At 39.1% G+C, this 23,163-nt stretch overlaps 3 long non-coding RNA genes across 5 annotated transcripts in view; 2 read left to right on the top strand and 1 right to left on the bottom strand.

Annotated features, from left to right (window-relative positions):
- Positions 1–3,231, top strand: part of LOC113954472 — an 80,085-nt gene extending 76,854 nt beyond the window's left edge. Inside the window, exon 8 of the long non-coding RNA XR_003530219.1 lies at positions 2,880–3,231. This is a non-coding gene — a long non-coding RNA (uncharacterized LOC113954472). The remainder of the gene's footprint in view (positions 1–2,879) is intronic.
- Positions 1–23,163, bottom strand: part of LOC113954471 — a 56,652-nt gene that overhangs the window by 22,975 nt on the left and 10,514 nt on the right. The window contains exons 9-13 of the long non-coding RNA XR_003530218.1: positions 16,808–16,933; positions 16,598–16,708; positions 13,982–14,037; positions 12,411–12,626; positions 7,180–7,403 (exon numbers count right to left, since the gene is read on the bottom strand). This is a non-coding gene — a long non-coding RNA (uncharacterized LOC113954471). The remainder of the gene's footprint in view (positions 1–7,179; positions 7,404–12,410; positions 12,627–13,981; positions 14,038–16,597; positions 16,709–16,807; positions 16,934–23,163) is intronic.
- On the top strand, positions 8,767–20,020 carry LOC113954474. 3 transcript variants are annotated; one of them, XR_003530225.1, is made up of 5 exons: positions 8,767–8,854; positions 13,164–13,289; positions 13,672–13,729; positions 15,642–15,892; positions 17,087–20,020. It is a non-coding gene; the product is annotated as an uncharacterized LOC113954474 (long non-coding RNA). The 3 variants fall into 3 exon arrangements; XR_003530224.1 differs by lacking the exon at positions 13,164–13,289 and having other exon boundaries at positions 8,780–8,854; positions 15,709–15,892; XR_003530223.1 differs by lacking the exon at positions 13,164–13,289 and having other exon boundaries at positions 8,780–8,854.

The raw sequence follows: 23,163 nt of genomic DNA, 5'->3' as shown, positions 1-23,163 counted from the left end.
CCCTTTGTAGCTGGAGATTACTTCCCTTTAATCTGATCCTCTATGTCCATTCTGTAAAGTTCATGTCCAACAATCCTGTTTTCTTTTAAAATCATGACAGAGTGTTCTCCTGCACAGTTGTTTACTCATGACTTCATTCAAGTCTTGAACTCTTCCCTCTCTGGCTGTCAGGCATGAATGATTCTTAGGATCAAAGCCACACAGGCATTGTTTAAAGTGACAGTGACTCTAGTAAGGACAGGAGAAGACAGGACAGAGGAGAGAAGAGGACAGGACAGGACTAAAAAATTTGATTGCATGACTGTTTTTACACCTGATAAGAGGGGTCACTGGAGTAGGGCCCAAATATACAAACCCAACAATTTCTCTCATGTTGAGAATTTTTTGGTCGGCTGTAATGATTTCTTAGCCTCTTAGCAGTGGGGACACAGAGGCTGGGACATTCTAATTGCACAAAACTGTGCTTGTTACACAAAATATTATAGGTCCTTCCTTTAATAAATTTGTGCTATCTTGGCTCATGTACGCCAAGGACATTGTGCCTTTTCAACGTCCCTTTTTGACACCCTCTGGCTGAGAGGACAATTCAGCAGCAGCAATTCCCTATGTCACAGTTATGGTCTTGGTTCAACAAAAACATTAAAGCTGTGCCAAGATCCTGCAGAAACCTGGAATAAGGGTTAAGTGGCATGCTTCAGGTTTTCCTCTATGAGCCCTTGAATCCTACCATGCTACTGGAATAATCAAGAAACCTTGCCCAGAATGTACACACTTGCTCAGTAATTGCATCCTTTTATCTTCTTCTCTAGCCTTCCAGTACTGGGATTGAAATATCCAGCCTAATTATTATCCTTCGGGATATCCTACAGGAATCCCATCAGATAAAAAAATTGTTTCAACACCATAAAACATTAAACCACCATAAAACATTAAAACAGTGCAAAAGATCTGAGCCCAGGGCAGAGGTAGAAAGAAAACTGTGCCTGTTATTCAGTGTTTTGGTTTCTTGACTCTGCTAAAGAATAAACATATTTTCAGTAGCTTGAGGGAAGTAGATTGTGATGCCATAGCAAATGTGGATCAAAGCTGAACTCATCATTTGTATGATTCTCTTTGCACAGATAATAAAAACAACTAAAATAAGGAAATAGCAAGTTATAAGTCACTGAGAGAAGGTGATGGGTTTACATGTAATTCCAAATAGTCCTTGTAATCAGTGTTCATTGAAGAGTCAGCTGAAACAGATCCCTAAAAGACCCCAAACCTTTTGTCATTTATACCAGAACTAACCATAAGAAGGGATCTGATGTACAGCTGAAAGATGAGCTACAAACCTTTTTCACTTCTCTTCAAAAACTGACACTGTATAGAATACAGCTTTAAAAATTAATGGCACTGATCCTATTTCAGTGTTGTCTCATTAAACAGTGCATTAATATAATAAAAAGATCCTGCAGCTTTGATAAAACACGGTATGCTTTGTGATTCTTTTTACACATCATGTCAGAATTATTTGGAGAACAGTAAAAATGGTTTCAAAGCTCTAGGCTGAAAATAAATCCATCTGATGTCCTTCTTTCAGAAGTTGTCCTTTCCCTGGCCATTGTTAATGTTAATATTTTGAGCAGAATAGTTCACAATGCTCTATCCAAAAAGGACTAGAAAATGGAGGTTCAGTCAAATATTTGAGCATATTTTTTCACCAAGAATAGCCAAAGATATTAAATGTAAACACCAATGTCCAAGTCATTTTAGGCAGGAAAAGGGCATAAGGTCTCCTAACCGTGTAACACCGACCAGTTAAACAAATCTTTAAGGTATTTAACTAAAAGGGTTTATTATCTTAAAATATATCTATATTTAATATGAACTGATGAGATCTTTTTGATGAAAATACGAACAGAAAAACAAATTCCCTTCCAATTAACTCCTCAGAGATAGAATTAAATTCAATAAAGTGGCTTTACTACCTCACCAATGGACTTTTGCATTAAGTTCCAAATGGGAAAAATTTAAGAATAGGTTTAAGTTAAACTCTTTGTATGACAAGGAAGAAAACCTAACCAAGGATTGTAATTAACATTTTTATACCCACAATTCTATTTTACACATGACTTCCCTTACAACTCTTACTTTACTGGGAAGTGCATTTTTTCCAAGTAGAAATAAATAATTTAACAAGTATTCTTACTGAGAAGATGGTTTGATGTCTGTTGAGAAGTCCAGGCTATAATTTACAGAAAATAGGTTACCTAATAAAAACTCATTACAAAAGCAACAGCATTGGAAAGGAGGAGGATGGGTCATTTCTCACAAGGAAGTGATGCATTGCTGATCCTAATGATGTTTAAAAAAATCAATACTTTTCTTATTTTTGCCTTTCCTAGGCTGATAGATTAATATCACTGTTTTTCTTCCTCCCGTGCTTCCACTTCACAGCTGATACTGAAGAACACCCCATTAAAAACCAGTATATTTGTGTTTTAAGACTCCCTATGGAGGGTATTGCCTATGTTTCATGAGACACTAGCTGTAGGAATAAGTAAGAAGAGGCAGCCACGACAGGGCATTTGTAGGAAGAACAAATAGAACCAAAGAGGTTAATATGGTTGTACTTAAAATTTAATAAAAAAAACCCAAACCAAAACACAACAAAACCCAGGTAGATTTACTGCAATTGGAAAGGTTAGAAATATTAGAAAAATTACATTAAAGGCTAATAGAATATATGATGTCATTTTAGGTGCCTCCTGCAGCTTGTCCTTTAAAATACACCAACATCTTAGACATGGAAGGTCAAGAGAGGGGAAAAAAAAAAGCTACATATGTACCATCTCCTGTTTGTTTTCCTCTCTCACTGTTTTCTGTTTTCTCTGCAGTGACCTGATGAGAGACCATTAGTCTGAAAACTGAACCTGAACTTCAGAATCAGGATTGCAATGGGAAAGAATCACAGCAGAAACTGCTTGGGTTTTTAGTCTGCACTTATACCAAAGAAGGAATGAAGTTTTAGAGTCATGGAAAATTAGAAAGAAAAGAGCACAAGATCATGACTGGAAAATGAGCACTTCCTTCTCACCATAAACTTGCTCACCAGGCAAGTATTTCACCTCTAATAAAAGTTAATACATGCTAAATCTGCAGTGACTGCAGTTAAACATCACATATTACAATTGATGCACCACCCCCCACTCAATAATGTCACTGAAATCAAACTTCAGCGTTTTACATTAATGTAATTTAAATAAGCAATAAACAGCATATGGTAATGCTAAAACAAGGAAATGAGTCACCACGTAAAAAATTATTTCTTTTTTAAACAGAGGAAAGATTAAGCACATCTTTAGTGGTAGAATCATGGGAATAACTTAACCAAACAGAAATATGCCTGGCACAGCCCCAGTATCTCCTGTTCCAATCAAGTATGACAAACCATTACAGAAGATGTGCAGCAAGTCTCTTACCTAAGCAGGGGTTTAGGATAGGACCAAGAGGTGACTTTTTTCCCTTATGCTTCTTTTCACTTTGAGAAGAGGTGCTGCAGCTAAAAAAAAATGATGGAAAAAAAAAAGATCCTAATGGGCAAAATGCTCCGAGCTCATGAATTACAGAGGATTACACTGACTTTTCAAGTAGTTAGAGAATGATAAAGATTTTCATATAGAGAAAACTGAAAATAGAAAAAACCTATTCATCATCATTAGTAATTATTTTTACAGTGGTTTGGGGGGACATGAAAGGAGAGAGAAGGCCCAACAGAGAGGTGTTAATGAAGGAGAAGAACTATCAGCTCCAGACCTACTGAAAGATTTGAGGTGAAGCAAGTATTGCTTCCCTCTCTTACATCATTCCACCTCAGCTGTAAGTTTTACTTATTTTTTCTTTTCTCCTGTCACAGTACAATATGTCAACATAAACCAGGCTTTGATAATACAAAGAGCACATCATGTACAAGTGCTGTACAGTCCTTATTTCTTCAGATTTTGTTTCATTTCTGTTTTGAAAAACAGCCACAGATTGCTTCCACGCATTTTCTTTTATCCTGACAGCTCTTGATTAAAGACAATTCAAACTTCTCCGGGTTGGCCGACAAACTGTTCTCCCTCATGGCTTAACATAGATTCTGTTATGGAGTAATGGTGTAAATATGGCAGGGAATTTATGAGAGTCTCCAGGATGTTATTTTTCATCTCTTTTTCCTAGGTTTTTAAACAAAGTGCTAGCTATACCATCAAAACATTTGGCAGATGACCAGATATTTAAAAAATGCCAAATCCTGATCTAGTTATAATCGTTATAATCCCACTGAAGTATTCCCGAAGCTTTTATAACAATACCTGAGTTCAAGGTGGAAAGACTTAAGCAAAATCCACTGTCTTCTGATGCTAAAACCTAGACTATTTGATAAATAGGGATTTAGTTCAAATTAAACAGATGATTAAAGAAGAAAAAGCTCAGAGAATAATCAGCACTAATTATAGTGATGTTGCTAGTGTAATTAATCAGTTTTGCAACCTGCAAAATTGAGATAAAGAGCTGGAAGATCTAGAGATGAAAACTCACTATGTAGAGATTATGGACTGTCTTACCCAAAATAATACATTAACACTAATTTTTCTTGGGGGTGGGTTGTCTTTTGCCCCCTTTCTCCCGGCTGCTAAAGGGAGGAACCTGCTCTGTCTCCTACGCTCCTTGGCCCATGGAGCTGAGGCCACTTAAAATATCTGCAGTGACCTAAAAAGGACAAATAATATTAACCTAATCCATGCATTCACACCCATATCTATGCACTCAAAGAACTTATATCAAAACCTGTTGTTGTTTATGAAGCTATTTTTCAAAAGCATATAAAGTTCTCTTGCACCATGCACTGGTAAAATGAACTATAAAAATAATTTTACAGTGACATGAAAGCTATAAATCATAAGGACAGAAATTCATGGATGTACCTTTATCTAACGTGCTGTCCTTGAGTCCCTCTGTTAAGCATTGCATACAAGAATACAGCAAAAACTCTCAAATAATCTGTGATTTTACATATTAGCTGTAAAGTGGTGTTTGTCATAATGAATGAGTGAACACTGTTCATCTCAATTGTGTTTCGACATCAGTTTTACATTGTCCTGGTCCTGTAGGTTCAAGAAGTAACCTTAGCACTACTTCAGAGTAGTTTTTGTGATTTAATTTTATATTTATGTCTTTACTCAGCTGCGAGAGATTTTTCCAATAAATAAAGAGAGGGGCCATGAATCTTCCCTTCCAGCTGTAAATTCTTGCAGCAGGCTACATTTTTAGTGATGCAAAGGCTGGCGCTCGTCAGCTCTTTTGCGATAAATATATCAATGCCCCTCTGAAGCCCCCGCTGGAAATATGGCTCCAATTTTTTTCTTAAAAACATGGATCAATCATTGTTGCCCTTGCCTATTCTTTTCTGTCAAATGCTCCAAATGTGCTGGAGTATCTGTAAAAAGTTTGAGAAGCACTTTGGCTACACATCTTACAATCCTGTTGTAGAAGACAACTTTGGTGTGGCTCTTGCTCGCTTTCCTGGAGATATTCAAGGAGCTTGTCCCCACTCAGAGATGAACATGATTAATGGCAATTCAACACATTCAATAGACTTTATCAAGCAGTGGAAGTGCCTTTCTTGCCTGCAGTAGACCCTGAGATCAGGATCTAACAGCTCCCTGTGCCACTGGGCTCTAGGTTGTGTATTCCATACCCCTGGAAGAAAGCACCAAACGTCCCACCAGTAGATACAGGGCAGAGAAAGATTGAAGGTTTAGAGAATTAAGTAGCTTTCCAATTTAGTAAAATTTAAACATTTTAGTTAAATTAATAAATTAGAATTAAATTAATTAGAAATCTAATCTACTAAAAATTAGAAAGTAAAACTTCCCGGTTTACTGCACTGGCTAGAAATTTTTGTTCTGTGCTTAGTAAATTTATTCAGATTTGTTAGATAAGTAACCCTTACTAAAAAAAAAGGCAATTTCAGACCAAGGAGATTACTGGCGAGACAGTAAGAAATAAACACTTTATGATTTAACAGGGTATTTGGGTTTTGTCCACTAGTGATGAAGGAGACCCAACAACTTTTCTGATGTCTAAGTCTCTTATCGTAGTTATATCAGCCCTTGCAGTTGGATTAAAACATCAGGGCTTTGAAATTCCAGAAGTTTATGACTCACAGAAAGGAAATTGCAAAGGAGAGAAAGGTAGGAGGAGTGAGCTTCCCCTCCTGTGAAGTTCGCTACTCAAGCTTTTTTGCCAGTGACACACTCATGTCCACCCAAAATGTAACGTGTGGAAGTGGCTTTGATCCTTTTCTCTCTAATGATCTGCTCAGTCAGAACCTTGTCATGAAAATGTGACACCACCATCTTGTTAATGCTCACCTTCTGGAAGAGCTGTGCTTTGAGTGAAAGCATCAAAGATCTTCCTTAATCTACTTTATGGCAAAGTCTCTATTTTATGGCCATATACACTAAAAAAACCACAATATTTGAAGTTACAGTATTGCATAGATGAATCCAGCCCAGTACAACCCACCAGTGACTGCCTGGACAACCTCAAAGATCCCACGAACTGACAAAACCTATTTCTAAAACACTATTATAAATATTGTCTTTTTCTCAAGAAAAACCCAGACTGAAGGAAGGGAGTCTGTATGAAACTCAAGCTGATAAATACCACAGCTAACAAAGACGGGACACACTGTTTCCTGCAAGTAAGAAATTACTATAGTTTCTTAAATGAGTTGTCACTCACTTCACAATGAGTTGCTTCTCACTACAGAGAAGCAATTCTTGTAAGGAAGATTATAATTCTCAAAAGTAATTTGTTTAAGCAGCCTTGTGATGCACAAAAAAAAAAAAAAAGAAAAAAGGAAAAACCCATCCAGATCCCTGACAAAGAGCACCACTAGGGTTGCTGGCAAGGCTGTACCACACTTGAGTCCAAGGGAGTAGGGGCTGGCTCCAGAATTCAACAGGAGAGGCCAGGACTTTGGCTCAGCAGGAGCACAGGAGCTGTTATCCACCAGATTCTGCAGAAATACCCCTTCCCTATTTGTTCCCAAGCCTCAGGCTTCAGCCACGTACAAGAATCTCCACCAAGCACCATGAAAGTAATTGTGACTTTTCTTGGGCAACATGACATGGTATTGCAGTCACTCACCTTCCTCGTGGGGACTCTCCTCCTGGTTTCTGAGTGTGGTTCTCTTGTGTCCTTGTCCCTGCAGAGTGTTTCAGGCACCCTCATCACTCCTCCTGGCGCAGTGGCACAGGATACGTTGATGTAAATCATCCTAAAATTCCAGAAGCACTTTGCAGAAGGCAAATACAAGCTCCACAGCACCTGGAGCCTCAGAGGGTTTTCCGTATGCCAGCAGAGGTGAAGCTCTGAAACAGAAAGGCAAAACTTTTGGTACCTTGCCTGGTTTGAGCCAGCCTTGTACAGCCCAAGCTGCCTCAGTTCATGCTGCAGTGACAGATGCCAAAACCTGTCGCAGGTGCTTGGCATTTTTAATGTCAAGACATACCACAGGCAGCTGTGCTCCTCGGCATATGGGGCAGCAAGTGCCCTATCTGCTGCTGTGCATGGACAGCAGGGACACTTGGCTGGCCAGACAAATTTCACCTTCATAGCCAGTGCTGCGGCTTGGGCTGATAGGATCCTTGCTGCAACAAAAATGGAGTAGAATTAGGGAGAAGAAATCACAAAGGCTTTTAGTGGACTCTTACACTACTTTTTTTACTCATCATCTGTCTAAAAATGCTAATATTGCATTGGTTATGTGTAGAAGAACTTGAAAAATGTAAGACAAGCATAGAAGTCCTCAGAATTCCAGTTCAGGGCCGATCTTTTTTTCCCCCTCAACTGTCTGATCTTACCAGTTACCCACAGCTCACAACATGGAGGGTACAAGTCCCTCGTGCCCACGCATTCCTATGCAGCTTCCAAGAGCTTGTGAACCTTGTTTTAGTTTCTAGGCCACATTATTTGTTGCTAACAAGCCAGGATTCAAGTCCAAAGACTTAAGGGGGCTGTAATACAACACACTTGTAAATGTTTTAGATTACTCTGGAAGCAAAAACATGGATTCAGTGCCAAAGGAAGCCAAAGAAGCATTTCTGGGATGTTCTAACTCTTATGAGACACCTCAATATGTTTTGTAGCTATGCTTTAAATCGGTTCTGCCCTAAATTAGTGGGACACAGGGAGACAGAACGAGTGGTGTTCCCTGCCAGTCCAGATGTTTAAATTATCTATCTGTGAGTGGCTTCCTGCACCACAACTGTAGGATACTGGAGGAATGCTTGGTTGGCTCAAAACAACGAGGTAAGACGTAGAGGGGAACTGGGCAAACTCTGTGTAGAAGGGATGGCCACTGCTCCACCCCCATCCCCTTGAGCTTTAGTCAGCCTCTGGTCCACACTGGAAGGAGAGCAGCTGACCCCACAGGCTGTCACAAAATGGGGGAGTGACTCCATGGCCTGTCATAAAATGGTGGACTGACCTCACTGACTACCCCACAATGGCAGACTGTCCCATGGCTTATCACAAAATGGTGGAGTGCCCCCATGGCCTGTCTCAAAATGGTGGTGACTGACTCATGGCCTGACACAAAATGGTGGACCTGGCTCATGGGCTGTCACAAAATGGCGGAGTGACCCATAGCCTGTCACAAAATGGTGACTGACCCCACACCCTTACCCAAAATGGCGGATGCCCCCCCCCCATGCTCTTACCCAAAATGGTGGACAGACACCCCCCCCATGCCTTTACCCAAAATGGCAGTGACCGACCCCATGGCCTGTCACAAAATGACCCACAGCCTGCCCTAAAATGAGTAAGTAAAATTAAAATTCAGTAAATTACTGGTGTGGATTTCTTCCTGTGAGCTGCTCTCCTGCCTGTGGCTGCTCACTAGCAGATGTTCCCATCGGATCCTGCTGTTTGGCACATATTGCCTTTATCGAATGAGTAATAATATAAATGAACAAGCACAGCACTGTAGTCTATAGCTGAAATATTCGTTCGTTAACAATTAATTAACACACTAAATGCTGTGTGGCGATAAGCATAGCCAGAGAAGTAAGGAAAGTTTGGAAACACAGCCAGGTATGTCTTGTTTTGTGCAAAAGAGAAAACTAATAGTCAATAATTAAGATTTTAAATGAGATGAGTTTTCAGTGTGTCCGTACTTTTGATTGCAGTAATACAAAAAATGGGCGATTACATTCCATATTAATCCATGTCATATGTGTATTATTTCAGACATAAGCCAGCCCATTTCCAGGGACTGGATGTCCCAGCTGCAGGAGAACAGTGTTACACAAAACAGCCTCAGAACTGACTTTGGCAGCATCCAAGCTCACAATTTGGCCACTGGTGACACTTGTTCCTACAAACAGACCTAAAAAAAAATACTCCAATTACAAATATGCACCTTCCAACACAAAACCCGGGTTCTCACCAGACAAAACTTACCTGCGTCTTAAAAGCAGTTTAGTGATATATGCATAAACACATAAAAAAGCTTTAATTAAAAAAAGGATGTAATGAAGAATGTAGCTACTAATTACTTTACTAAACCTATAAGAAATAAAGAAATGGTGCCAGTTTATGTACTTGTTGACTCAAAACCTGTCCTCAGTTAGACCTAGCAGGAGCACCAGCTGCTGTGGGGGTCCAATGACGGCAGATTTTAGACCACGTAAATTTAGATTTTTTTTCCTCCTAGCAACTTAATACTCATGAAATTATATAACAAATTTGTAAACCAATTACCAAATGTCAGAAGGTGCCCTGATTAAAATACACACATCCCCTGGAATGTGCCATATTCACAAATTAGCCATGTGTTATTTATAGCTCCTCAAGGCACAATAATGAAGAAAGTGGTAATGAAATCTGAAAGCCTGAATATCTCCCTTATGTTGGAAAGCAAATCCCATGAGACCCATCTGTAGCCCAAACTGTGGGAAAAAAAGTATCCTTTCTAAACCAAACAAAAAAACCCTGACAAACAACCTCCCCTGCCTTCACAGTTTCATATTTCTTGTTTCAGTTTTAATATTATTTAAGCTGCAAATCAGAATCCTACCATACTATTTTCATTCATTTAATCATAATGATTCCTTGAAATCCCTTCTTTATTTGTGTTCTCCAACACCACAAAGTGCAACCCAAATGCTTAAAAAAGACAGTCTTCTTTATTCCTCTTATTCTATCTTTTTCTGTCCATGCAAGGCTGAACTTGTATGCACACCAATTCCTGCTAAATGTTCCACAGCGATATTATTCAGTTTTAACTTAAAACTCTAATTGCTTCAAGTTCAAAAATTGCATATTTACACCTACACTTGCTTCTTTCTTCTGGGAGATAACACCTGGTTCAATTTTCAACATCCATTAGTCAACATCTGCAAGACCTTTGCTACATCCTCTCTGCCTCTCTCACTTCCCAACACTGACTTCTGACTGTATATTTTTTGTCCCATATTTTCCCTGTCCATCAGAACTGTTATTCTGCTTCCCATGTAAGTTTTTCTCCTTAAAAAAGTCATGTGTTAGTATTCTTTTTTCTTCTTTACTTATGGCCATACATACATCATGTCATATGCAGAAAAGCCTTTTTGAAGCATATAGTAATTACTGCACTGAGATATTTTACACTCATCCAATTTGATGCAGTCAACCTGTAGCACTGTAAGACACAATTAATTCATCATGTTGTAACATGAGTTACAATGAGCATAAAACAAGATAAATGAAGGAGACTGCTTCTTTTTTGGTACATTTACCAGTTCCCAGGAATGCATGATTATTTTCATGGCAGATGCAAACACTGCAGAACTGTCATAAACATTTGAAGGTCCATCAGAATATTTAACTAACTATATTGATAACCAGTATTAGTGACTTTCAACCCTGAGCTCAGTAACATCCTCCTCCCCCCCCAGACCCTTCCACAAGAGCCTCCATCCATCTCCATCTATTCTCCAACAACAAACTGCTGGCTTTTCCCCTCTTTCTTTTAACCTGCCTCTCTGTCCCCCTGCATTAATTACCTATTTTCTTGTGTTGTTGGAGAACTTAATACAGGCAGATGAAAAGCTCTTAGAGGCACCTGAAGGGGCAAAAAAAAAAATCAGACAAGGAGTTGCATCTTTATACTACTTTTGCAGACCTGACTCTCAGCCAGAGGGGTGGCAGATGGGCATGTGTTGCCAGAACCTGTTTTGAATTTAAACAAAATTACTTTGGCTCTTACTGGGCTGCTGCAGCAGTGGAGTGACCTCAGGAGGTGTCTCTCCCTTATGCCCTGTGCTCAAAGGTGAACCATGTTAAGGTTTAATTTGCTTGATTTAAAGCTTCTTTGTACATAAGAGAATAAGATATAAGTCTAAAAAAGATATATTAATTTTTTTCTCATCTTCCCTTAACCTTCTTTTCTCCGATTCTGTTCTTTATTATTCTGGCTCTTGAAGAGCTCTGAAATACAAGTTTTTGAAGTACTTCTAATTAATACAACCCTCTGAGCTTTGCTTTTGAAGGCAAATATGTAGCTGTAAACAGCAAAATAAAAAAAAGCAACCCCAAAACACTTTTGTCTCATCTGGTTTCAACTACAAATACAAAGCAGGAGTCCTCCATGGGAAAAAGTCTCCAAAATATGATTCCCACGGAGAAGCAACAGATGAACAAAACAGGAAAAGCATGATTTTACATTGATAATTTAAATTTTGAAGTTAAGATCCTTGAACTCTCACCTCTCAATAAAAGGAGAGACTTCCTCTCTCTGCCAACACCTCAATGTGGAATGATGCCGAAGGCAGTTTTGGAGTCGAGAATAAGTCCCTGACTGCATCTTGCCTTTTGTTCATTCCAGAATGTAACTACCTTTCTTTTTCAGACTGAATGGAGATACTGGGCACTAAAGATTGCCTTTTGTTAGCAGAAGCAGATTCTATAAGCTATTGTGCTGTTAATTTTTTCAGTTATCTTGGCTTCCTTAATATCATTTAGCTATTTCTTTTCTTTATGGTCACCTTATTCTGCTTGATTCTGTTTCACTTTGAACCTCCATTGATGATGAGGATTTTACACATTTTTTATCATGCTGTGCAAAATGCTGATGGAATCTTTGTACAGACTCTCTGGCAACAGAAAAAGGTTATTATTATCATCCTCTTTGTATTCTATCTCCAGAAATCTATGCACATGCTTTGTAGCCACCCATTTTGCACAGGAGTATGAAGAAATCACTTTGTTTTACTCACTACAAAAGCACTTTTTAAAAGATGTGTCTTTATAATTGTCCATTTTTAAAACTGGTTCATGCATAATGCACTGCTTTGAAAAGGGTTTTGAATGATTTGCTCCAATTATCCAAACCTTACCTCTCGGGCTGCTGCTCAGCTCAGAGGTGAAACCATCCACAGCGAAATCTGAAGGTCTGTATTAGATTTAAATGTAGAAGGGAAAGAATTCCATTCACTGGGGGCAGTGATGAAAGAGCTGCATCCACAGCCTGTACCAGTCATCCAATTACTCCATTCCTGGCGTTTTCAAGGATGCTAAAGCCACACGGAGTTTTTGTGACCCCAATCCTCTATCTGTAAAGGCAGAGAAGAAAGTGTGAGCTCCTTTTCCTCCCCTCTAAACAGTTTCCATACTTCCATTAATTCAATCTGCTTTCTCTCTGCTATCGTGACTTCTCAACAATCTATGTTAGGGATCAGCAACTGTCCCAATTAAAAGGCAATTGACTAAAATTATTCTGCAATATTTCTCTGGAAGCAGCAGGTTCATTTAGGGTACTCCAGCCAGCCATGCAGCCAGTCCCCATTTGCACACAAATAGCAGCTGGATATTAAGACATTGTTGTGATATCTGTATACTGCCCATATGCTCACTTTGAGAGGCTGGAGAGACTTGGAAATGAGATTAAATGAAAATAATGAAATAAACCAGCAAAAGACTAAAAATACTGTCTAGCGAGTTGATTGGCTTATTATGCTCTGGATTCCTACAAATTCACTTTGCAGTCAGGGCACATGGGGTTTGAATAATTTTCTGCCTTTACACTTTCCCTGCCACAAAAAGTAACACGGTGATGATTTTCAATAAACAAATCTGCTCTTTTCTCTCAGGGTTTGTGTACGCTCTGAATGCATTTGTGACATCAGATTTTCACTGGGGAAATGAAAAAAGACAACAAACCCAACAACCCACATTTTTGAAAACCCAAGAAGCCAAGCTGGCCTTTTTGAAACATGGTATGACTGGGGGAAAAAAAAGAAAAAGAAATCCCTATCATGTTCTTAAGACATCCAGTACAAACTGGGAAGTGAGTGAAAAAGGGCTTTCCTACTGAGGCTGTCTCCAGCTACCATTCCTCTGAGCGTGACTTTATCAACTGTGCACTGAGGATGCTCTCGGGCCAAAATCTAGAAGGTCAAAATGAAGGAAAAGCATCACAAAAAGAGCCTATGGAAGAAGCCTTCTGTAAATTAAGAAGGACCCCTGGGCCATATTAGGTTCTTTTTCTCTCTCATTTTTTATTATTTTTTAAATTCTTTAATTCTCTTATATTTAGACAATAATTCCTATTCCCCTTCTTTTGAATCTATGCAATGAGCAAACTCTGTTTGGTCGTAGGGAGGCTGAGAATTGTGGTTGTGTATTAGACCTATTTAAGCTGGAAGACATGTCTTTAGTGAGTGAAAACCATACTTTTATAAATTACACACAAATACTACATTCCAAAAACTCATGATGGGTGAATCACTCCCATCACCAGTCCTACCCATTACTGTGTTAGGGCTCCTTTGAAATAGAGCTCTGAGAGCAAAACTATCACATAAATTAAAACGTTTCCATTTTTTCATAAGGCTTGAGAGATGCAATCACAAATATTTGTCATATTCAGTAAAAGCCTTTGAAAAAAACTCGGTCTGGAGTCCATTACCTTCACTTTTCCAGATGCTTTTAGGTCACTTGGAAAGAGTGAACACTTTCTTCCACCTGCAGCCCAAAAGAACAACAAAATCACTTCAGAAGAAAAATCATACCTATAGAGCCACTTCTCAGTCTGTTTATTCTGTTTATTCTTCCTTTTAGGCAGTGACAACACCTTTAAGAGAAATCACCTCTTCTGCAGTAAAAGCCCACTTTATCCATCAAAAACACACTGTCACTTGCTCATATATTATATATTCTCAGTTTAATAGTTAGGTAAATATTGCAGTGTCTGGATACTCCAGAAAAGTATATTTTCAGAATGCACTCAATAGTAAAAGACAGTAACAACCCTGAGAAATGCTTTTAAGGAAAGCCAGGCCCTATCAAACTCTCCTGGCTGTAGGTACTCTTACTGCCTCGGCAGAAATTGGCTCTGACACCAGTGAGAAAGGACATTCCAATTCCTTAAATAAGATCACTGGGCAGGGCTGTCACTTCCACTTCAGTTGGACTGGATCAGGAGAGAATCCCATGTCAGAGAATTTCCCTGGAAAGAGTAAACTAACAGTTTGTATCAGCTATAACAACTACAGTTACTGTTTGTATTAAAGATTGTTAATATCTCTATTAAAGATGAGGTGGAGACAAACCAGGGTCTAATTATATTTAGACCTGGATGCCTAGATAGATAGGAAAAAACGTTCACTCAATGGGGATTTTAACTTAACTCCAGCATAGCCGGGATTTCCCACTGAATGTTTTAATTTCCAGGATATCAACTGCAAGTACATCACTACAAATAACATTAATGATTTTCAGTGCAGTGCAAAAATAATTAGAAGCAGAGCAATTGTCCAACATGCATGCTTATCCCAGGAAAAGACTGAGAAAAATCATGCAAAGCTGCATAGCCTGAGAGGAAAAAACAGAAAACAAGCAGAGGGGTGAGGTCTAAATCAAATACGAAGCAATCTATATTTTCCATTAAAGCCATTGTGAAATTGGGCATTTTGCAAAGGTCTTGATTGAAAACCATGTGAAAGTTAATGGGTTTGACTCAAATGATCCTCATCACTCCAATAAGAAACAAGGAGAAAGCAGACCCACAGGAGCAGAACTTGAAAAAAACCATAAGTGCAAAACCATACAACAGAAAAGAAACTATTTTAATAGCTCCAGAAAAGAGTATAAATTGCTTTGTTCCCATAGCTAGGAGAGTCAACAGTGCAGATTCTCATTAGAATTTCAGCATTATATTTCCTTTTTTTTATAAGCAGCATATCAGTAAGATTTACCAATATTGTCTCAATATGCTGAAAGTTTTATTATCTATTCTTTGACAGTTTTTATTTTTCTAATTCCTCAGTTTTAATAAAAAACAACAGAGATGTGTACTAAAGACTTCATTTTCTTAATGTGGCTGAATTGAAGGCTAATTAACACATTCATATCTGTCAACAAATCCAATATCTTTGGTATTCATATTTCTGGGTTCTTTTGTGGTCAGTTTAATTAAATTTGTTGATAAAATAAAGGAGGAGAGAAAAAAAATAGTTTAGGCTAGGTTTTCCAAAGGCAATTAGTAGTTAGTGCCCCTTAAACTAGAAAAGGAATCAGCACAATACTTTTCTAGGGTGTTTTTCTTAATGCTATCCTTGAAATTTTAGCATAATCAGGAGAGAACAAGGAGTCATCATGATCCAAAAGAGCTTCCTGTCCTCTTCTCCCCCAAAGGAAGAGACAAAAAATATCACTGAGGTGTAGAAAACCAGGAGTTCAGAGTTGAAAAGGCTGCTGACAACCTCTCATGGTGCTCTGTCTCAGAAGCTGTGATTTCAAGAGGAAGCAAAGTGGGTCCTAAACGCTACTGATAGCTGAAAATTAGGAGATGAAGAACACTTCAGAACGCTTAAGTGTGGTAGGTATGATTACAGCAATCAAAATGCTGCCCCATTTTGCTACAGTTTATTTTGAACAGCAAGATTAAGGACAAAAAAAAGCAAAAAAAAAAAAAAAATCTCTGGTCCAAAATTGTGCAGGATGCATAAATGTTAGAAACACTCCTGACAGGGGTCCACAGAGGCAGTTGACCCTAAAAGTAACGTGGTATTTATCTTGCCTTGTGCTTTCAACCAAAAAAATTCCTGCTGCTTCTTCAAGAGAAGTTTCTCTCTTACCTAATGGTCTGAACCAACCCCTTGTCAGTTTGGTATTTTAGACTGACCAGTTTATCACAAAATACCTGTAAAAAAAAGGTTCCACCAAGGTGCTTGTATATGTAATTCACTGGCCTGTAATGACCTGGTACATATTAGATGACTGGTAAACCAGCAAAGTGATGTTGGTCCTGAGACCTGAATTTGGCCCCACGACCATGAGTAGAGTTCGTGCTGAGCCCAGAGAGTGAGCACTCCCCAGGCACCTTCTCCTCGCTGAAGACACAACATATCCAAGGATCATTGTATAAACCTCTCCACCTTCCCCACAAAGTGCCAAACAAATCCATAAATACACAGCGGCACTAACAATAAAAGCTCCAATGGAGCCATCCACAACTAGATCTCCTCATACAGCAGAGGCCAGCAGAATAAACAACAGATGACAAATGTTAGGTCATTCTCACCTTAAACCAAAGTAAGTCTGTGCTGCTGCCAAACGGATTCCTCTCTTCCTTCTGTCAGCTGACTCCGCCAGCTCATCCCAATTCAGCAGGGAGCTGTGCTGCACTGATGAACTGTGAAGGGGTTCAACAATAGCTCAAGTGTGGTGTATTAAAGGCACTAGAAAACAAACAAATAAACAAATAAAAACCCCACAAAGAAAATAAACAAACCTGAGTATTAGTGGTAGTACCCAGCTCGGATTAAAAATACAAATAAGCAAAGTAACTTCACGTGGTTTTAATCCTAATCCCTGGGAATGAGTTGAGCATGAATGTCCACAGGCCTCGTTTTCTATCCTGTAAGGTGAGAGGATGCAGAATTGAAATAAAGTCTTATAGCAAATAATTAAAACAAAAACTACAGACCTAGAAATTTTAATGAAAAAATATGAATTAAATGAAACCCATACAGTTGGGAAGCAACTAAATGTCATTCTCAACTTCTTCCAGGAATTGAAGGCAAACCAGCAGAGGTGTGTGAAGCTCTCAGGACCTGTACCCCAAGCACAGCAGTTAAATGGCAGCAATCTTCCTTGCAATAGGCTGGAAGATTTTAAGACCCAAAGGGATCAGTACGATCAACAGATTTGATCTTCCATATAAGAGAGATCAGAAAATATCATGCAGTAATTCTTACACCACATCTAAGAAGTTTTAGGCTACATCAGGGTATATATTCAGCTAAGGCATCCAGACCCAGCTTCCAAGATTTAGAGATATGGAGTGTTCACTGCCAGCCTTTTAAAAATTGATCTACCTGCCCTTATTGCTAAGGAGGTTTGTCCAATATCCAGTTCCAACAGCTCTTTCTTCAGCAGAGGAAACCACTGCTGTTCACCCCCAGCTTTTTATTACCCTCTTCATTTTCTCTGAGCAGTAAAATATGAAGCATATTTTACAAAGTGAAGTAAATAATGAGATTGAAATAAATTGCACAAAAAAGGAGGTGCTTGGCAGTGTTTCTGACTGCCACTGTCTGGGAGAATCAATGGGAGACAGTCACAGTCAGATATCCATTAAGTACAGAGTGCATTAGTAATTGCTTTAATCATCTTTCATGCAATAACCATCACTGCTGTGTTCTCCTCTGCTCAGATTGTTTTCCTTCCCTTCCTCATTGGAAACGTTCCATCACACAGTTTCCCTTGGTGCAGACCAAGCACAGCAAGCAGCAATGCTTTCCACTTTATGCTTCAGGAATTTCTACAGGTTTAACAGTTTTAAAACAGACATTAAGCTTCTCTTTCTTGTGTGTTTTTTTCAGCTGTGAAAATGTCTTTAAAACTCCTGAATATGCACCATTTGACCAACTGAGCCTAATAATTTAGTTGCATAAACCCTTAAACATGAAGTCAACACTTAGTTTAGATGAAGTGTCAACAGTGTGTAGGCAACAAGCTGACACAAATCTTAAAGAATTTAGCTTTTAAAAAGCCTTAATTCCTTCTTTACTCCAATTCTCTGCAAAAGAACATTTCCACAGCTTTGTGTGGCTCTTTAAGCTATGTCAGCACGAGTGGTAGCTTAAAGGTACAGCAATTAAATTATGAGCAAACGTATGTAAAAACACAGTGTAAGAACATTTCCAAAAACAGACTTTACAGGAAATCAATACATTTTCACTGAGGTGGATTGCCCAGCATCATCAGTGAATGAATTTTACTAAACCAGCTGTAGCAAGAGAATCAAACCCAAGCACCACCAAGGAAAGCAATTGTATTCATTAGGAACCCACAAATGACACAGCTTTTCACAAGCAGCTATGCAACTCCAGGGGGTCCCATTTGAATCTCAGCTCTGTCATGCTGCAGTTCCACCTTTGTATACTCAAAATAATAATAATAATAAAAAAGCTAATTCTTGGAAAGCATGAGGATTTTTGTTTTACCCGGACAATGAGTAACATTATCATAACCTGAGGGGAAAATACTGGTGAATCAACATTTTCTTAATTAACTTTATTCTAGTCTTGGTCTTACACTGATCCTTCAGGAAGGGCAATCTTTTTTCAGTGGCTTCAGCAGCATCAGAACAGGAGCACCTATTGCTGTATTTAATGAGGTTGAGAGATACTTACTGCAATTTTTTGAGTAAAGAGTTGAGGTCTCCCTTTAAAAACAAGTATTACAGGTTAGTATTCTTTCTTTCTGAGGCATACAGCATTTTACAAGGAAACTTAACGAAGTAGGCTCTAAGGTATTTCCTGTAATATATTTCAATAAAAGAAAGTATAAGCCAGTAAAGTTGCTCATGTAAGCATTGAGGATTTAAGGAATTACTTAAACAATGAATGCATGAAGCTATTAACCTTCTTGGAGAATTAAAATGTGCCCCTAAGTGATGAATCAAAAGCAGCAGTCATTTCAACTCTGAAGGACTGGTTTTATACATGTGACTGAAACATAATTAAAGAAATATGAAATTGTGCTGCATCCAGAGAAAATTAGACCAGACTTCTAGACCATGAGAACACCTTTGCAACAGCTTTTATTTGGTACATTCATACACCAGTTACCTCTTGGCAATGGCACAGGCCCAGGAAGGTTATGTGCTAGTAGCTGGTCTCAAGTGAAGGCACAGTCAAGTGAAATGAGTAATTTTAGAGTTTTATTTCTTTGCAATATTCTGCTATGCTGGAAACATTAAGAGGATCTTCATGACTAAGTAAAATTTTGCTTGTGCGCAGCTTATTGCATTAAAGCAGTAGCAACAAAAAACCCTGATACCAGACTAATCTGGGTACAGGTTATCTGCATATGTCAGGTATTTAAAGGGAAATTTTATAACAGGAAAGGTTTAGAAAATTTAAAACACTTTCTCTCTGACAGAGGTCACAGGTATATTCTCTGTTTAAACCAGCTGGAACACTGATAGTGTGAGATTAAATAAAACATAAAAAGGATAAAAGAATTACCATATACTTAAAAAAGCCACAAAACCAAAACCCAGAGAGCAGAAATGAGAACAATAAGAGGTATTTTTTCAACTCATTGAAGTGTCCTCCTGCTTAAGGAAGCCCTTCCTGGTGCCCTTTTGCATGTCACCGGTTTTGTGTGTCCCCATCAATTCATTTTCCACTGGTATCATGATTATCTAATTAGTACCAATCTGTCACTGTCAATTAGGAACTCAGGAGATTGTCAGGTTCTCTTAAAGCGGTCACTTGGCATGAGATAATATCAAAACATCATTACCATACCATTTATCAGGTTGGCTTTTTTACCTTTTACTAATTTGTTCAGCACCTGAGTCTTCTGGATGTTTATAACATGTTCATACTGCTAATTATATCATACTCTGCCTATGCACTACCTACACAATTAATACCATTTCTGTATCTGCATGGAGCTGGCCAGGAGCTCCTATACAAATGATAATTGCATGTTAAAAAGATGTGCAACTGCTCAGGGGCTGTAGGCAAATAATTTGCAGCTCCTGAAACATAACTGAAACATAACAAGCTGACTTTTAAAGTAAATCTAGATCTATTTTGCCTCTTGATGAAAGGTCTTCCTGAATGACTAATTTAAATAATTTTCAACCCCTCAACAAGATAGATGCATCTGAACAGGTGAAAACCTGGGCATCCTCTAGAGTTTAATGAGTGTCCCTCTGTCCCTAGTGCCTGTGAAAGCTCTGTGGAGACGGAAATCAATCATTATTTGGCATCAGCCCTGAGTTGTGTCCTGTCTCTCAGAGCAGCCTGAGTGGATGATACAAGCAGGTTTATACTAAATCTATAACTGAGTGTACCAAAGCCATAATTTTCTTGAGGAATGTGACAAGAGCACGAATCAATCTAGTGATGCATGTTACTGCCCACAGACACATGGCAGAGCTGTGGCCTTGGTGTGAGGTCTTGGAAACTTTTCACCGGGGAAAGGAGTGAGGGTGCTGGACTGGCAGTGTGGGATAGTCAGAAAGAGTTGAGTGTTAATTCATGGAGCAGAGTGCTCATCCCAAACAGCCTCTTTGCACATCTGCCTTCTTTCTTCTAAACATTTTCCAATGTTTACTTCATAAATTTCCTGCTTTTAACCCTTTTCCTTAGAGGGCAGTAGCTCAATACTATCTTGCATTCCCATCACAAACTTTGTGAGGTAAATACTGGGAACTTCTCACACTTTTTTTTTCTTATCTTGATCGCCGTGTCACTTACCAAGCATCTCTAGTGAGAGAATAATGCAAAAATAAAGGGAATTTTTAGTAAATCCACTGAAGGCTTCCCTGGGAATCACAGCACAGAGCTGTGGACACCTCATGGCACTACTTGCACTATTATCCTCAAGCACTTATAAATTCCCACAGGCTCCAGCCCTCCAAAATGCACTACAGAGCCTGTGAGAAACCCTGTTTGGCAGAGAGAGGGACATATGGACGCATCAGCCCCACTGTTGCTCGAGCCAGCAGATGTGATGCACAGCACCCACGTGCCTCTTGCAGCCTTTAGAACGAGCAGTTGGAGGAGTGATACACTCAGCAAGTTTATGTATGTATTTTGAAACACAAGTGAAGTGCTTCACTTTCCTCTGAAGCCACCAGGGACACTCAAATCCCATTTAAACATCTACCTCTCTTCTCTGCTGCTACTATTTTGACTGCTGTGTTATCTTTTGTATAAATCTGCATGGAAGCAAAACCTTCTGTATCTCCCCCTTCAGGTCACTTTTATATTTAGCTTACTTCTCAAAAACTAGATATTTGTGTTAGCACAGCTTTATATCCTATTCTATTAGTTCTGGCTTTTCACAAATCTACCCAGCTCAAGCTGAAACATATGTACTAAATCTACCTTTAAGTCCTTTCCTATTTCTGTTAGATGGAAAGAGGAATAATTATTGTTATAATTTGCAATAATATCAATACCAATCTGTTGCTGAGGTAATAGTGCTGGCCATAAGAACATGGGGGTTGATTGTGACAGCTCATGGATGGTAACAGTGAACAGCAGAGTAAAGGGTGAGTTAAACTTCTCTACATCAGGGTGAACAAGGGCTGGTGAAATAAATATTTAACTCCTGAAGAGTTAAGTTCTCCAAACAGTATGTTGTGCAATACGTGAGGAAAACTGGGTTCTACTTGGGAGTCAGCAAAGAATAAAAGGCACCCCAGAATGGGAGCCTGGCATTAGGCCTGAGAGTAGAGGTTTTACATGAAACCCAGAAAATAAGGATGGAAAATAAGTCCAGAAAGACAATCATTTCTTTGCATAGAACACTGAGCATTAATGCATATTTTATAAGCACACACCAGTGGTTGTTTCTTAACTTCCACTGAGTGCTGTTGTCCATAGTAAGCTATACCTATAAACAAAATCCATGACAAGGAAACAGCATGAAAAGACAGATAAATTAAAATGTTTTTTCCCCGAAATCACACACCTTCAATTGGAAGGGAAGATTTTAACACACCCGCTCTTTTGCTGCCTGGTCAAGTGGCAGTGGAGTCACAAAGCACAGTGGAGTCACAAAGCACTCCACAAACCCAACCGGTCTACCTTGGAGGGCAGGAATAGTTACAAGGAAGCCACCTGGAAATCACAGGCTGAGGTCACCCTGCATTCAGCAGCCATTTTCACACTCTGTAATTGAGGGCTCGTGGCTATCAGGCACAAACCTTCCCCCCAACCCTCTTCTACACTGAGCACTAAGTGCAGTTTAATTCCAGTATTCCTATTCTCTGGGTAGCAACATGTCATTCCTTATACACGTCAGGGATTTGGGCCAACACATACTTGAGGCTTTTGCCTGCAGTAACAGGTAATACACAAACCCAGCTCTTGGACAAATCTGCCACACTGAACAAATTTGACAGGGGAACCACTGGTGCAGAATGAATGCAAATCAGGATGCCAGTTTATTTTCCAGTCAGTTCTGCACATAACTAGAATCTAATCCAGTTATGGTAAATAGTGAAAATCTGGATGTGAGGGTGAAACATATGTAAATTACCATTGTGATTTTTTTAAAGTAAACTAGAATCCAGCAAATGCATCTTGTTTCATTATTCTATGCAGCAGAAAATTTAGTTGCCAAAAGAAAATTAAAAATAATAATACTAGCAACACACATTTTACGAATGCATCCTGCTTTGTAAAAAATAAGGTCCCTGGATGCTATAGAAGCCAATAAATTATTGCACAGGCTGTATGCAAAGTATCTCAGCACAAAGCAGAGTATCTGCTCACATATGAAAAAAATGAAACCGTGCCACTTCAAATCTGAGTAGAGCACTGTCAGTGTGCTCTGCACTTTTAATGAAGCTTTAGAAGCAATCATTGATGACTGTGTAGAAGCCATGTCTGCTGCCAGAGCTGTCAGGTTACATAAAGGCCTAGTGGGAAACCAATATAAATGGCTCCGGCTCCTCTGTGCCCAGGAGCTGTTTGGTGGGGAAGGCAGGATAAGCGGGAATGCCCTGCTCCCCTGCCAGCCCCTGACACGCCTTTCAGGAGCACCAGGAACAGACACGAGGGTGCAGCTGCCTCCTCAGTCAAGGTTCTTAAAAGCAAACTTGTTGAAAGCTAA

Source organism: Corapipo altera, unplaced genomic scaffold, assembly GCF_003945725.1.
Source record: "Corapipo altera isolate COAL_440 unplaced genomic scaffold, ASM394572v1 255, whole genome shotgun sequence".
Classification (NCBI taxonomy): Eukaryota; Metazoa; Chordata; class Aves; order Passeriformes; family Pipridae; genus Corapipo; species Corapipo altera.
The sequence above is the reverse complement of the archived record's forward strand: the minus strand, read 5'-3'. Positions and strand labels throughout refer to the sequence as shown.